Source organism: Fukomys damarensis, unplaced genomic scaffold, assembly GCF_012274545.1.
Source record: "Fukomys damarensis isolate Sample0158 unplaced genomic scaffold, DMR_v1.0_HiC HiC_scaffold_37, whole genome shotgun sequence".
Lineage (NCBI taxonomy): Eukaryota > Metazoa > Chordata > Mammalia > Rodentia > Bathyergidae > Fukomys > Fukomys damarensis.
This window is the reverse complement of record NW_022900949.1, coordinates 5,413,828-5,426,954: the sequence shown is the minus strand read 5'-3', so window position 1 is coordinate 5,426,954 and position 13,127 is coordinate 5,413,828. Positions and strand designations below refer to the sequence as shown.

The window sequence follows — 13,127 nt, the reverse complement described above, 5'->3', positions numbered from 1 at the left end:
GGTTTTTTTTTTTTTTTTGTACCGGGAATTGAACTTGGACTGAGCTAAATCCCCTGCCCTCTTCATACCGTTTTATTGAGGTTGAATTTGTTGGGTTTCATTTTGTTCCTTTTTTGTGTGTGTGCTGGACATTAAACCCAAGACTTTTTATGCAAGATAGGCAAGAACTCTACCAGTGAGCTATATCCCTAGCCTAGGTTTCTTTTTTTATTTTGAAACAGGGTATTGCTAAGTTATTGAATTGTCCTTGCTATTTAGATTGAATTTGTTTTGTTTGGTTTGATACTGGGGATTGAACTCCGGACCTCACACTTGCAAGGCAGTCAGTGGAACCACTGAGCTAAATTCCTGGCTTCAGATTGAATTTGATTGGAGATTTTTTTTTTTTTTTTTTGAGACAGGATCTCACTGCTAGTTCGGACTGGCCTTGAACTCACTGTGTAGTCCAGGCTGGCCTGGAGTTTATGGTAGTCCTCCTCCCTCAGCCTCTGTGTACTGAGATTACAGGTGTGTACCACCATGCCCAGCAGCTGAATTGTATTCTGAATTGTTAGTAAAACTGACATTCTGGTTCTAATTCAGGCATATCTTCCAGAGTCCTTTATGTGGTGATCATTTTGGAGTTTAATGACGCACAGGATCAAACTTTAGGGACAAACCTACCAATATCGAAGACTTAGTTTTTCATTTCCTCACCAGTTGATTTTGGACCAATCACTTGTGTTTCTTGAAGCTACACTGTTTTGTCATTAAAAATGATTATTATCTTTTTTTCTTTTTGTGGTACCAGGGATTGAACTTGTGTCCTTGTGCTTGTGAGGCAGGTGGCAGAACCACTGAGCTAAATCCCCAGCCCAACAGTGATTTTTATCTTCTGTGAAGTGTTATTATAAGAGCACACACACACACACACACACACACACACACACACACGCAAACACACACACACTGTTGTTCCCAAGCACCGCGTCCCCAAGAAGATCACCACTCATGTATGCAACACACAAGAGCACTTTATTAACACAGCATGCAGTGGGTCTGCCAATCCGAGATTGGAGCGCCCGAAAAGCAATTTCAAGCCACTTTTATAGGGTTTGGGATACATTAGTCTTAGTAACAAGCTTTACTTCTATTATGATTGGTTAGTTTTTACATTTAAATCCTATTGGCTGTTGTTGGGGTGGTGAGGTATCCGGGGTGGCCTAGTTTCAAGGTTGTTACAGGTGGCTGAGTTACAAGGTTGCTATGGGTGGTGGAGTTTCAAGGATGCCAGATGGTCTTATCTAATGGTTCTATACATTCTTTTGTTTTCCCAGGAACTAGTTTGCTTTGCTCAGTAGTCACAAGACAATTGGGTTCATTTTTAGGTCAGGCTCAGTATGAAATGGAGCCTTTTATTACAATATGGAGTTGCTGTGGCCTCCACAACACAAGCGCCCAGTGTACCATTTTTTGTGGAGTTCATATGTAACAGCATTAAGAGCTAACGTTTTATGACTGCTAATGCTTGTTGGTTATTTTTTGTTTGTTTGTTTTTTTGAGACAGGGTTTCACTATGTGGTTGAGACTGAATTGGAACTCACTATGTAGCCCAGGCTGGTCTCCAACTCACAGCGATCCTTCTGTCTCAGCCTCCTGAGTGCTGGGATTACAGGTGTGTGTCATGACGCCCAGCTGCTTGTTGATTATTGATTAATGATTGATGTTGATAGGAATCCAGATAATCCTGTTTAAAGAAGAATGGGTGTTACCACTGTACACTTAGACATAAAAGCTACCCTGATGTGTCCTTAGAATCAGAGAAGAGAGATCATGCATATTTGACCTAGACTTAACGAGATGGATGTTATCAATTTGTGCCATCGTTAATACTGCTGCTGCTATTTTTCAGCCAGACTGCTTTCAATCTTGCAATCTCCCTGTGAAACACAGAGTTCAGCATCTGGGCCTGAATAACCACACTGTGATTTCATTTGTTAAGGCCTTAAGTCAACCGAAAGGAGTATTTTATGCTGTCTCTGCTTTGGGGAGATGTGTTATGTAATCTCACTTATGACTAGGCAAATTGAGTCATGTTTCTCAGGGCTTATGTTTCCTTACCTTTATGTTTACAAGCATAATGAGGAAAATTTTTAAGATATTATTCTCAGAAAGTTGATGCCATTTGTCTTAGAAGTTAGGTTATCTTTAACTTCCTCTACTCTGTTACTTTCAGTTAGTTTTTCTAGCTCGTTTTGGTGTATGCTTTTTGTTCAGACATTTCTTTTTGTATTTCTCTAATAAAATTGTTTTGATTTATTATCAGTGTTAATTTACAGAATCAATCTTTTTTGATACCCAGGATCGAATTCAGGTCCTTGCACTTGCAAGTCAGGTGGCAGAATCACTGAACTAAACCCCCAGCCCCAGAATCAATTTTTAACATATTTAAAATTTTGAACTTTTTGCCAGGCGTGGTGGCTCATGCCAGTAATCCCAGCCCTCGGGAGGCTGAGGCAGGAGGATCGCTGTGAGTTCGAGACCAGCCTGGGGTACATAGTGAGTTCCAGGTCAGTCTCAACTACATAGTGAGACCCTGTCTCAAAAAAAAAAAAAAAAAATTGAACTTTTATCCTAATCATTCTGGAATTTTGACAAAGTCTAAATCCTCAAAATTGCTTTCTCTTCTCACTGTGTTTATCTTGAAAATAAATATAAACAGACACATCATAGTCAGATCTAAATTTTTATTTGTTCAATTTCAGAGTGGGAAATGCGACTAAAAACTGAAGGTTCAGCACTTCGACAGGATTTATTGAGGGGATATACTTGCAGTGGGACACACATGGTAGGTTTAATGAAAGGTGTTTTTCATTTTCTACAGAGAAGATTAAGAAATCCATTATAGTGATTCAGGAGATACTTGAGAAATAGGAGTCGCACAAGATGGAGCAGCATCTCTGCAGAGATTCTTTAATAGTGATGAATTTAGGGATATCCAGAGTTAGCGTGAAGCTTAAATGCTTCCCCAAAATGATGTAATTGGACCAACCAAGAACTTATATTTCCTTGTAGGTCTCAAGAGGTCTTCAGAGAGTAAAAAAAAAAAAAAGATGTATATGCCAAGAGTGAGTCCCTAGTTGAACTTTCCTAGAAGGGTGTGCCCATCATATAGGTGAAGGGCATATCAGTATTTTAGTAGTCACGTGAATCTTTCCGGGTACTGTTTAGATACTTATTTTCTGAGTGCTCTGGCAGATGATAAGGAAGATGATAGTATCCTTTCTTAAATGATTTTTCACATATCACCATTTATCAGGTCTTTTTCACATGCTCAGGAGTGTGCTGCAATGTAGGAAAACAGTTTGAATAGACCTAGTTATGGTGATACAAGTTCACATGTAAGAGATGCTAAAGCTATATCATTGGCTTTTTTTTGTTTTTTTGTTTTTTTGAGACAGGGTCTCACTATGTAGTTGAGACTGACCTGGAGCTCACTATGTAGCCCAGGCTGGTCTCGAACTCACAGTGATCCTCCTGCCTCAGCCTCCTGAGTGCTGGGATTACAGGTGTGCACCACCATACCCGGCTTAAAGCCATATCATTGGAAGAGACCCAGATATAATTGGAGAGAATATGGGTAGAGAGATCTCTTAGGACCATTGCATCCTAGAATAGGATATGGGAGACCTTAGAATCTTTTATAGGCGTTGGGGTCACTTCATTGACCAGTAAACATTGGTGGAGAGATATCACTTGTCTCAAACCAACATGTATGTGATGGTCTAGAGCTCGGTGACATTTGAGGATGTGGCTGTGGACTTCACCCAGGATGAGTGGGCTTTACTGGACGTAACACAGAGAAGTAATGCTGGAGAACTACCAGAACCTGACCACAGTAGGTAAGACAGCTACCATTCCTTACGGCTATATAAGAAGCAGAACTTTGTTCCAGAATCTGTCACTTATACTCTGAATATAATAGGAAATAACAGAGATTCTGACCATTAACACCTTTAATCTATGATGGTTATCAGATGTAGTCTAGGATGAAGAGCATCACTCTCATGCTGTTAGAAATATATTCTGATACTCCACCTTTCATACTGAATCTGAACATCTTTATCCATTTCCATTATGTCCTACTTGAAGAAAACTGAAATAGTAGTGGTTCTTAAAAGTGTTTTTAAGCTTAAATGTAGATTTTAAGGATCAAAGATAAATAGCCTTAAATATTTGCAGTTTGAGGTGTGTAGGAATAATTTTAATGCCTTTGTATTAGAAATGTAGCTTTCTAGTTGTATATGGTGGTGCATACCTGCAATCCCAGCATTCTGGGTTGCCGAGGTAGGAGGGTTGCAGGTTTGAGCCCAGCTTGGATAATTTAGTGATTTAATGAGACTTTGTTTCAAAATAAAATTTAAAAAGGACTGGGAATGTGTGAAGGCTCTTGATTTCCAGTATTGCAAAAAAAAAAAAAAAAAATTTCTTTCATGCGAAAATTTGTCTTTTTTTTCACATTACTCTCTTCTAAGAATATATCTTTCCCTGTGTGAAGAACACAAGCTATTGGAACCCAGGCTTATCTCTTGGGTGGAGGGAAAGGTAGAATTGAGATAGTGAAGAAAGGTGTTCTCCAATATAATTGTGTGTGGAAAACATGTTTTGTAATTAACTAGTTCAGTATATTTGGAAATATGAGGAGACATTTCAAAGACCACCTTAAATCTGAAGGCTGAGTCCTTGGACTGTAAGTTTTGGGATGTTTTCAACTTCCATACTCTGTTACTCTATCCAGCCTTTTAAGTGTTCTGCTCTTTTGTACTTTGAGTTGATGGTTTTATTTAGGTAGATGTTTCCTGATTCTATTCCTAATTATATTATTTCTCCTCACCATCACATTTAGTTTTTATAGAAAAAGTTGTTAATAGAGCCAGGGATTTAGCTCAGTGGTTCTGCCGCCTGCCTTGCAAGCACAAGGGCCCAAGTTCAGTCACTGGTACCAAAAACAAAAAACAAAAACAAAACAAAACAAAAAAACAAAGATAAAAAAAGTTGTTAATAAAGTATTGGTGTAAGCTTTTTTTTTTTTTTTTTTTTTTGGCACTGGGGATTGAACTCGGGACCTTGCACTTGCGGTGGCACCACTGAGCTAAATCCCCAGCCCTGTTAATAAAGTATTACATTTTGATCCCACTTTCTTAAAATTGCCAAATTTTAGACATAAGCAAACTGCTTGAATCTATGTTTGGTTTATTTTTTGCATGTTTAGTATGGAAACAAATATAAATGAGTTTTATCATTTTATTTAGTTTAGCATTTTGTTGTGTGAACTCTTTTTTTGTCATTAGTTTATTGGTACATTTTAGGTAAACAGTACAGTTACATTCGTCATTGGGATTCTGTACCTTTACATGACTGGTCTTGGTTCTCATTTTTTCCCCTTGTCCCTGCCTTCCCTTCACCCCCTCCTCGCCTCCCCATTTACAAATATTTTATTTCCATTTTTTCATTTTCTCCGATTTTTTTTTCTTTCCCTTATTACCTTTCTCCTACCCTTCCCACTTTCTCCACACCTTTAGCTCTTTTCTTCGTATTTCACGTTGTCAATTATCTCATTAGGATCTTATGCACTATTATAGTTTGCAAACTCTTATATGTATATATTTTTTCACTTTAGAATGGAAAATGTGCCTTAAAACCAGAGGAACAACATTTCAGCAGGATGTATTTTGGTCAGATACACCAAAGAGGATACAGCAGGTAAGATTCACTAGGATAGTTCAAAGTCTCAGGAAAGATTATGAATTCCATGATGGACATCAACACAAATGAGAGAATTTGAGAGAAGTAGCCTTTTCCCTCAGAGTATGTTATCCCTAGAGAGATGCCTCACACCTGGTGTGAAACTTGGTACTAAGAGTTCCCACAAATACACCTTCTCATATAAGTCTGAAAAAATCTTTTTTTTTGAGACATTGTCTCACTGTATAGTTGAGACTGACCTGAAATTCACTATGTAGCCCAGGCTGGTCTTCAACTCACAGCGATCCTCCTGCCTCAGCCTCCTGAGTGCTGGGATTACAGACGTGCGCCCAGCTTTTTTTTTTTTTAAAGCACTTACATTGCCTGACTTACTTACACTCCCTCCCTCTCTCTCTCTCTTTCTTTCTTTCTGGTACTAGGGATCGAACTTGGGACCTTGCACTTGCGAGGCAGGTGGCAGCACCACTGAGCTAAATCCCCGGCCCCTGAAAAAATTTTAATCCTTATTCATTCCTTAATCAGCAGGCAGAAAGCTCCAGTGGAGAGGAGTTCTATGATTTTAAGCAATCTGGAAAAGTCTTCAGTGAATACATGAGCGCTCGAAATACAGAGAACACTTTAGAGTATAGTCGGTGTGAAAACGATTTCCCTCCACTGCTTGAGAAAATCTCTCCTGAAGAGAAGATTTCTCCCTTGATTCAATGTGAAGTAACCTTCACCCCGACTCCAAACAATGTTTACCAGAGAATATGCACTCAAGAGAAATCCTTTGAATGCATTGGCTGTGGGAAAGCATTTGTTAATCAGTCACAGCTACAGGCCCATGGGAAAACTCACAGTGGAGAAAAGCTCTATGCATGGGAGCAATGTGAGAACGCTTTTAGTCATTCTATGTGCTGTTCTGACTATATTCAAACATACAGTGTAAAAGAACCCTATGAATGTGGAAATTTCTTCACATATTCTTTCTGTCTGAGTAATAAAAAGGAAAATAACACCGGAAAAATTCTATGAATTACTACACCTTTACGAAGTCACAGTAGGGACAAGTCCTATGAATGTAAGGGAATGTGGGAAAGTGTTTGGTAAATCCTCGGTTCTTATGGAACCTATGAGAAGTCAGACGGGAGAGAAACCCTTTAAATGTGCCCAGTGTGGAAAAGCCTTTGCATCTTCCTCATATGTCAGCGCACATTTGAGAACGCACACTGGAGAAAAGCCCTTTGAGGGTACAGTGTGTGGGAGAGCAGTTACACGTTCCTCCTGTCTCCACAGACACGTGCGAACCCACACTGGTGAGAAGCCCTACAAATGTAAGGAGTGTGGGAAAGCCCTCCCTGAGGGCTCATGTCTCACTAAACACTTACGAGTACATGCTGGCGAGAAGCCCTATCAGTGTCAGGCATGGGAGAGAGCAGTAGTTATCCCCCAACTCACTGCACATGTAGAAACTCACACTGGTGAGAAGCCCTTGAAATGTCAGATGTGTGCAAAATCCTTTAGAAACTCCTCATGTCTTAAGAAACACTTTGGAATTCACACTGGAATAAAACCTTACAAGTGCAAGGACTGTGGGAAAGCTTTCAGTGGTTGTACCACACGTTCTGACTCACTGGGGAGAAGCCATGAGTGCACGGAATGTGGGAAAGCCTTCCCTACTTCCTCACACCTTATGGAACATCTTAGAAGTCACACAGGAGGGAAACCTTTCGAATGCGACCAATGTGGGAAAGCCTTTGTTTTGTCCTCATCTCTTAATGTACATCTGAGAACTCACGCTGGAGAGAAGCCCTTTGAGTGTACAGCGCGTGGCAAAGCATTTAGGTGTTCCTCCAACCTTTGCAGTGACATGCGCACACACACTGGGGAGAAACCCTGTGCATGTGAGGACTGTGGGAAAGTCTTCACTGAGCACTTAGGCCTTACTAAGCATTTAAGAAGGCACACTGGGGAGAAGCGCTACGAATGTAAGGAAGTAAGAAAGCCTTTGCTGTTTCTCCATACTTGCGAAACCGTGTAAAGATTCACACTGGATGTAAACTCTTAAGTGGAAAGAAGGTTGGAAAGGCCTCACTCTTTTTTCTCATTTTACTGAACATCCATAATCACTGGAGAAAAACTCTTTGGTTGTAAAGAATAAGGAAAATCCATTAAGAAATATTCATCCCTGCCAGGAGTGGTAGCAAACATCTGTTATCCCTGCTACTTGGGAAGCTGAGGCAGGAGGATTGCAAGTTGGGGGCCAGGCTGAGTAATTTAGGGAGAATTTGTCCCAAAATAAAGTTGAAAGGGCTGAGGGTATGACTTAGTAATAGAGCATTTGCCTCGCATGTACCAGGTCCTGGATTCAATCTTCAGTAGTTCAAACAGGAAACATGAAAGGTTGGGATGACTTTTCTACTTTTCTATCTCTGTTCTCTCTCCTTCCTTCCCTCCATCTCTCGTTCTTTTACTGTTGGAAAAGATCTCCCTACTTTTCTTCTGTTGTGCTATATATAATTTGGATTTCTCATAGAAGAGAAAAAATGCAACATTTAAACTTGTGCTTCTGATTCGTTTCACTGAATGGGGTCTCAGGATGCATCCATTTATATATGAATGACTTGCTTATCTTTTTTTATGGCAGAGTAGCACTCCATTGTGTATAAATACATTTTCTGTTCGTCTGTTGATGGGCATATAGGCCATTTCCAAGATTTAGGTATTATAGACTGCTGGTATAAACATGGGTATGGATATATAACTTATTTTTACTTTTGTTGGATATGGTTTTGATGTGGACTCTAATAAGAAATTATTTCCAAGATAAGTGTCAGTGTCAGATAGTTATTATCCTGTTTTCTTCTAGGAGTTTTCTTGTTTCACAGCCTCAGGTTTAAATCTTTAATCTCTTTACTATGGACTTTTGTGTGTGGTGTAAGAGAGTGGTCCAATTGCATTCTCTTGCATGTGTCTACCCAATTTTTGCATTTTATTTGTATGACTCTCCTTTCCCCCTTATGTATTATTGGTGGTTTTATTGAAAATTAAGTGACTGTATATTTATGAATTTATTTCTAAGCCATTCTTTTCCCTTGTTCTCTTTTTATGCCAATATAATACCCTTTTGATTATTGCAACTGTGTAATATGTTATACCTTCAGTTTTGTTCTTATTCAAGATTCGTTTGACTTTTCAGTCTTTGAGGGTTGCAGTATAAATTGTAGGGTTCTCTCCCTGAACAATCCTGTGGTGGGGCATTGGAATCTTTTTTTTTCTTTGTACTGGAGATTGAACCCAGGACCTTTACACTAAGCTGAATCCCAGTCCTTATAAATTAATTAATTTAAACTTCGGGGCAGGGTCTCAGTTGCTACGTTGCCCACTATGAGCTCAAACTTGAAATCCTCCTGCCTCACCCTCCCAGAATGCTACGATTACAGGCATGTGCTGCCATCCTACCTGCCATTGGAGTCTTGAAAGGGATGACATTAAATATATAGATTCCTTTTCAGTACTGTGAACACTAGCAGTATTCATTCAGACCATAAACGTGGGCTGTCTTTTCACTTTCTTGTTTTTTTTTCATTCATCAGTGTTTTCTGTTTTCAATGTATGGACCTTTCAACCTGCTAATTAAATTTACTCCTATGTGTTTTATTATTTTGAGGTGATTTATTGGAAATAAAGTTATTTTCTTAATTTCTTTTTCTTATCCATTCATAGTGTATTAAGTGATAATTTTTGTATGCTGACAAGTACTACAACTTTTGTGACTTTGTGTTCCAGTGACATTTTTTTCTTCATAGCTTTTAATTTAAAAAAATGTCCTAGGGTGAATAGTATCACTGTCACATTATTAGAAATACATGTCCTGGACTGGTGATGTAGCTCAGTGGTACAGGCTTGCTACACACACATGAGACCTTGGAGTTGATCCCCCACAACACACACAATCACAAAAGTGAATGGTGTTTAAATAAATCAGTGTACCTAACAAAGACTACCTCTGACATACTGTCTGAATATTTCCTATTGGGTCCTGTTTTAACAAGCCTTTCATCCTAGGAAATTTACACCTGTGCATGATATATCTTGCTGCTTTTTTCCCATTTCTCCTCCTTCGACCCCTCTTCCCCTCATTTACAAAAGCTTTGTTTCCATTTCCCGCCTCTTCTTTTTCTCCTTATCCTTTCTTTCCCACCCTTCCCCTCTCCCTTGTTCCCCTTCTCATTTGAACATTTTCTTCCCATTTCCCAATTAACAAGCCTTTCTGCTGAATCTCATCCACTCTGAAGTGGAGGAACACTGGTGTAGTAATTACTCCCCGAGAATGAAAATCTCATAGGGACTGATGTTGTTGCAGCAGAACAGTGCAGCTCAGTGCTGTAGCCTAGTGTTACAGGTCTGAGGAACAGCTGCGCATCACGGCTCTGTGGCAGCTCTGGGTCACAGCTCTCAAAGGTTGAAGACTCACGAATCCAGAGGTCAATAGAAGAGGGGAAAAAAAAAACCCACCAAAAAAAACTTTATTACATCTTGGAGCTCCAGAAATGAGAGCCTCCGTACATAGGGATGTGCAGGGTAGGTGAGCGTGCTCACTGAGGCGGCGGGGGGCAAAGTTACAGGACATTCCTGCGAGCGGGTGGAGCCTAACAAACTTCTTGTGAGGGGGCAGAGTTTAACATTCCTGAACAACATTTAACTTTCATTCCTGAAAGGTCACACAATTCAAACAGTCACAAACCATTTTGATACGTTGGGCAGGAGCCCAGGAACACAAACTTACATTTCTAAAACAAAACATTCTGTGTGAAGGAAAAAAAAATGGAGGCAAGACAAAGGTCTATCTTACTGTGTAGCTCTTCTCTCTCACCATCATTTCCTAGTTGGCTAAAGTTTTAGTGCTTTTTAAATGTATATTTCAACCAGAATATGAGTTTCAGAGTTCAGAGTTAAGTTACCTGTTCAGAGCATAGAAAGCAGGGGTATTTTGCTGTGCAATAGCTTTTTTTTTGGTACTGGGTATCAAACTTGGGACCTTCTGCTTGGGAGGCAGGTGGTGGCACCACTGAGCTACATCCCTGGCTCTAAGCAGGGGTATTTTGATCTGTTTAGAAATGATTAGAAGTATTTCCAAGCCTGGACTGTGTTAGTACCAGGTACTTGGAAGGCTGAGGCAGCAGGACTACGAATTTGAGCCTCACCTGGGCAATTTAGTGACTTAGTGAAACCCACCTCAAAATAAAAAGAGGACGGTAGCTCAGTGCAACAGCCCTGGGTTCAATCCCTAGCACCGCCAAAAAACAGCCCTCCAAAAGTTTTGATATAAATTGAGAATGAGAAGATTATGATATTAATACTGGAGCAGAGAATCTTGAAACTGATATGGGTATCTAATGGAATTTACTGTTTATGAAACATGAAATTTCAATTCAGTAAGTCAGAGTTTATCAATAAATGGTACTATGGTAATTGGTGATCTTTCTGAAGGAAAAAAATACGATCCACTGCCACAAACCACTTTCCAAAATATATTCTGTGAAGTTGAAAGATATAAATGTTTAAACATTCGATCTGTGGGCCCAGTTACTTGGGATGGAGACTTTTGTGTGTGTGTGGGGGGGTACTGGGGATCAAACTCCGGTCTTTGAGTTTATGAGGCAGGTGCTTGAACCATTGAGCTAAATCCCTGGCCCAGGATTGAGACTTTTTAATGCAAGGCAGGAAACCCAAAAATTACTGAAGAATACAAACTCTTTTGGCTAGCTAACGAATATTTTCTACAGCTAAAAATGAGAAATGAACACAAAAAATATGAATACATATTTATGTTTAATAATACATATGAATAATTTTTGATATTCATAAATTGGTATTTAAAATAACTTTAACAACTGCATAAAGATAGCCCCTAAAAACTACAGCACAAATGGTTGCCAGAGAAATGTCAGAATCATTCCAGCATAAGCGCAGAATGTCTAGTGTCAGTGCTGTTTGATAATGGATAATGGAGTTAGGCTGGTGGTACAGGCCTGAAATCCTAGCACTCTGAGCCAGGAGGAGCTAGATTTCCAGCCTAGCAACAGCCGGGGATGCTGCCCAGTGTAAAGTCCTTGGTCTCACTCCCCAGTACCAGGGTGGGAGTGGAGAGTAGAATGGAAGGCTCTTGAGTTTATGGCAAAATTCAAGAAATTGATTCTTTTTTGAACCGAAGGCTTTAGTGCATGGTAGGCAAGAGCTCTACCACTGCGCTACAGAAATAACATTTGAAGAGGGAAAAAAATTCAAACTGACAGAAAGTATCAGTGATAGAGAAGAGCTATACAGTAAGATAGGCCCTCGCCCTGCCTCCATTTGTTTTTTCTTCGCACAGAATGGTTTGTTTTGGAGATGTAAGTTTGTGTTGCTGGGTTCCAGCCCAGTGTATCGAAATGGTTTGTGATTATTTGAACTGTGTGACCTTTCAGGAATGTTCTGTTAACCTCTGCCCCCTCACAAGCAGGCGCTGTTAGACTCTGCCCCCCTGCTTCACTGAGTGTCACATGGCTTGTGTTTCGGGAGTGTTCTGTGGCTCCGCCCCCTGCTTTAGTGACCACCCTCACCTGCCCTGTGGATCCCTATATAAGGAGGCTCATTTCTGGTAGAGCGCTCAGAGCCTGCCAGCACAATGAAGGGTTTTTTTCCCTCCACCTCTTCTAGCTTTGTATTCTTGAGTCTTCACCTTATGAGAGCCATGATCCAGAGCTGCCACAATGAGCTGTAAATCCCAGCTGTGCCCCAGCACTGGCATTTGGCTGCAACACTTGAGTATAGTATAGCACTGAGCTGCTCTGCTGTCTCAGCATCAGTACGAGGAAACACAAATAGCAACTATTACTTAGCTGTCAGATAAAGAGAAATATGGGGACATAGAGGCTGAAACAATGGACTGATTGAGTGATTTAGTGTAAGAGGGCATGCCATACCCTGGCAGCCTCATTAATAAGGAAGGCTCATCAGGGCTCCGGGAACGCTGCAGAGCCAGACAGCAGCTTTTCTGAGCTGCCCGCCGGGCGGAAGCTGGGGCGGGGCGGGGCGGGGCCCCAGCTCTAGCCTCGTCCCCAGGAATGGGCCCGGTCCACAGGCCTGTGTCTAAGTTCACCCTGGGCCTGTCTGGGACTGTTTCTGCCTCGGGGTGCCTGGGGTGGCCGCAGCCCGGGGCCTAAATGCACCCTTGCGGGAAGAAATTAGAATCTGTCTCGGGAGGCAGCCTCCGTCCAAGGCTGGAGAGCGTGCGGAAGTGACGTCACGCCGACGGCGGCTCTTCCGGTCTGGCGGCTGGTTGTCAAATTCCTCCCTCAGTGGTGGGCGGCACGCTCTGGTGAGGCCGGGTGGGAGCCAGACCCGGGGCGGAAGGGGCG

General features: G+C 41.0%; 1 protein-coding gene across 1 annotated transcript in view; it reads left to right on the top strand.

The window, feature by feature from the left end:
* LOC104869442 (zinc finger protein 260-like) overlaps positions 1–13,127 on the top strand; it is a 33,946-nt gene that overhangs the window by 7,321 nt on the left and 13,498 nt on the right. The window contains 3 exon segments of the mRNA XM_010634678.3: positions 2,745–2,827; positions 3,769–3,881; positions 5,660–5,742. The gene's annotated coding sequence lies outside the window, so the exon portion shown is untranslated.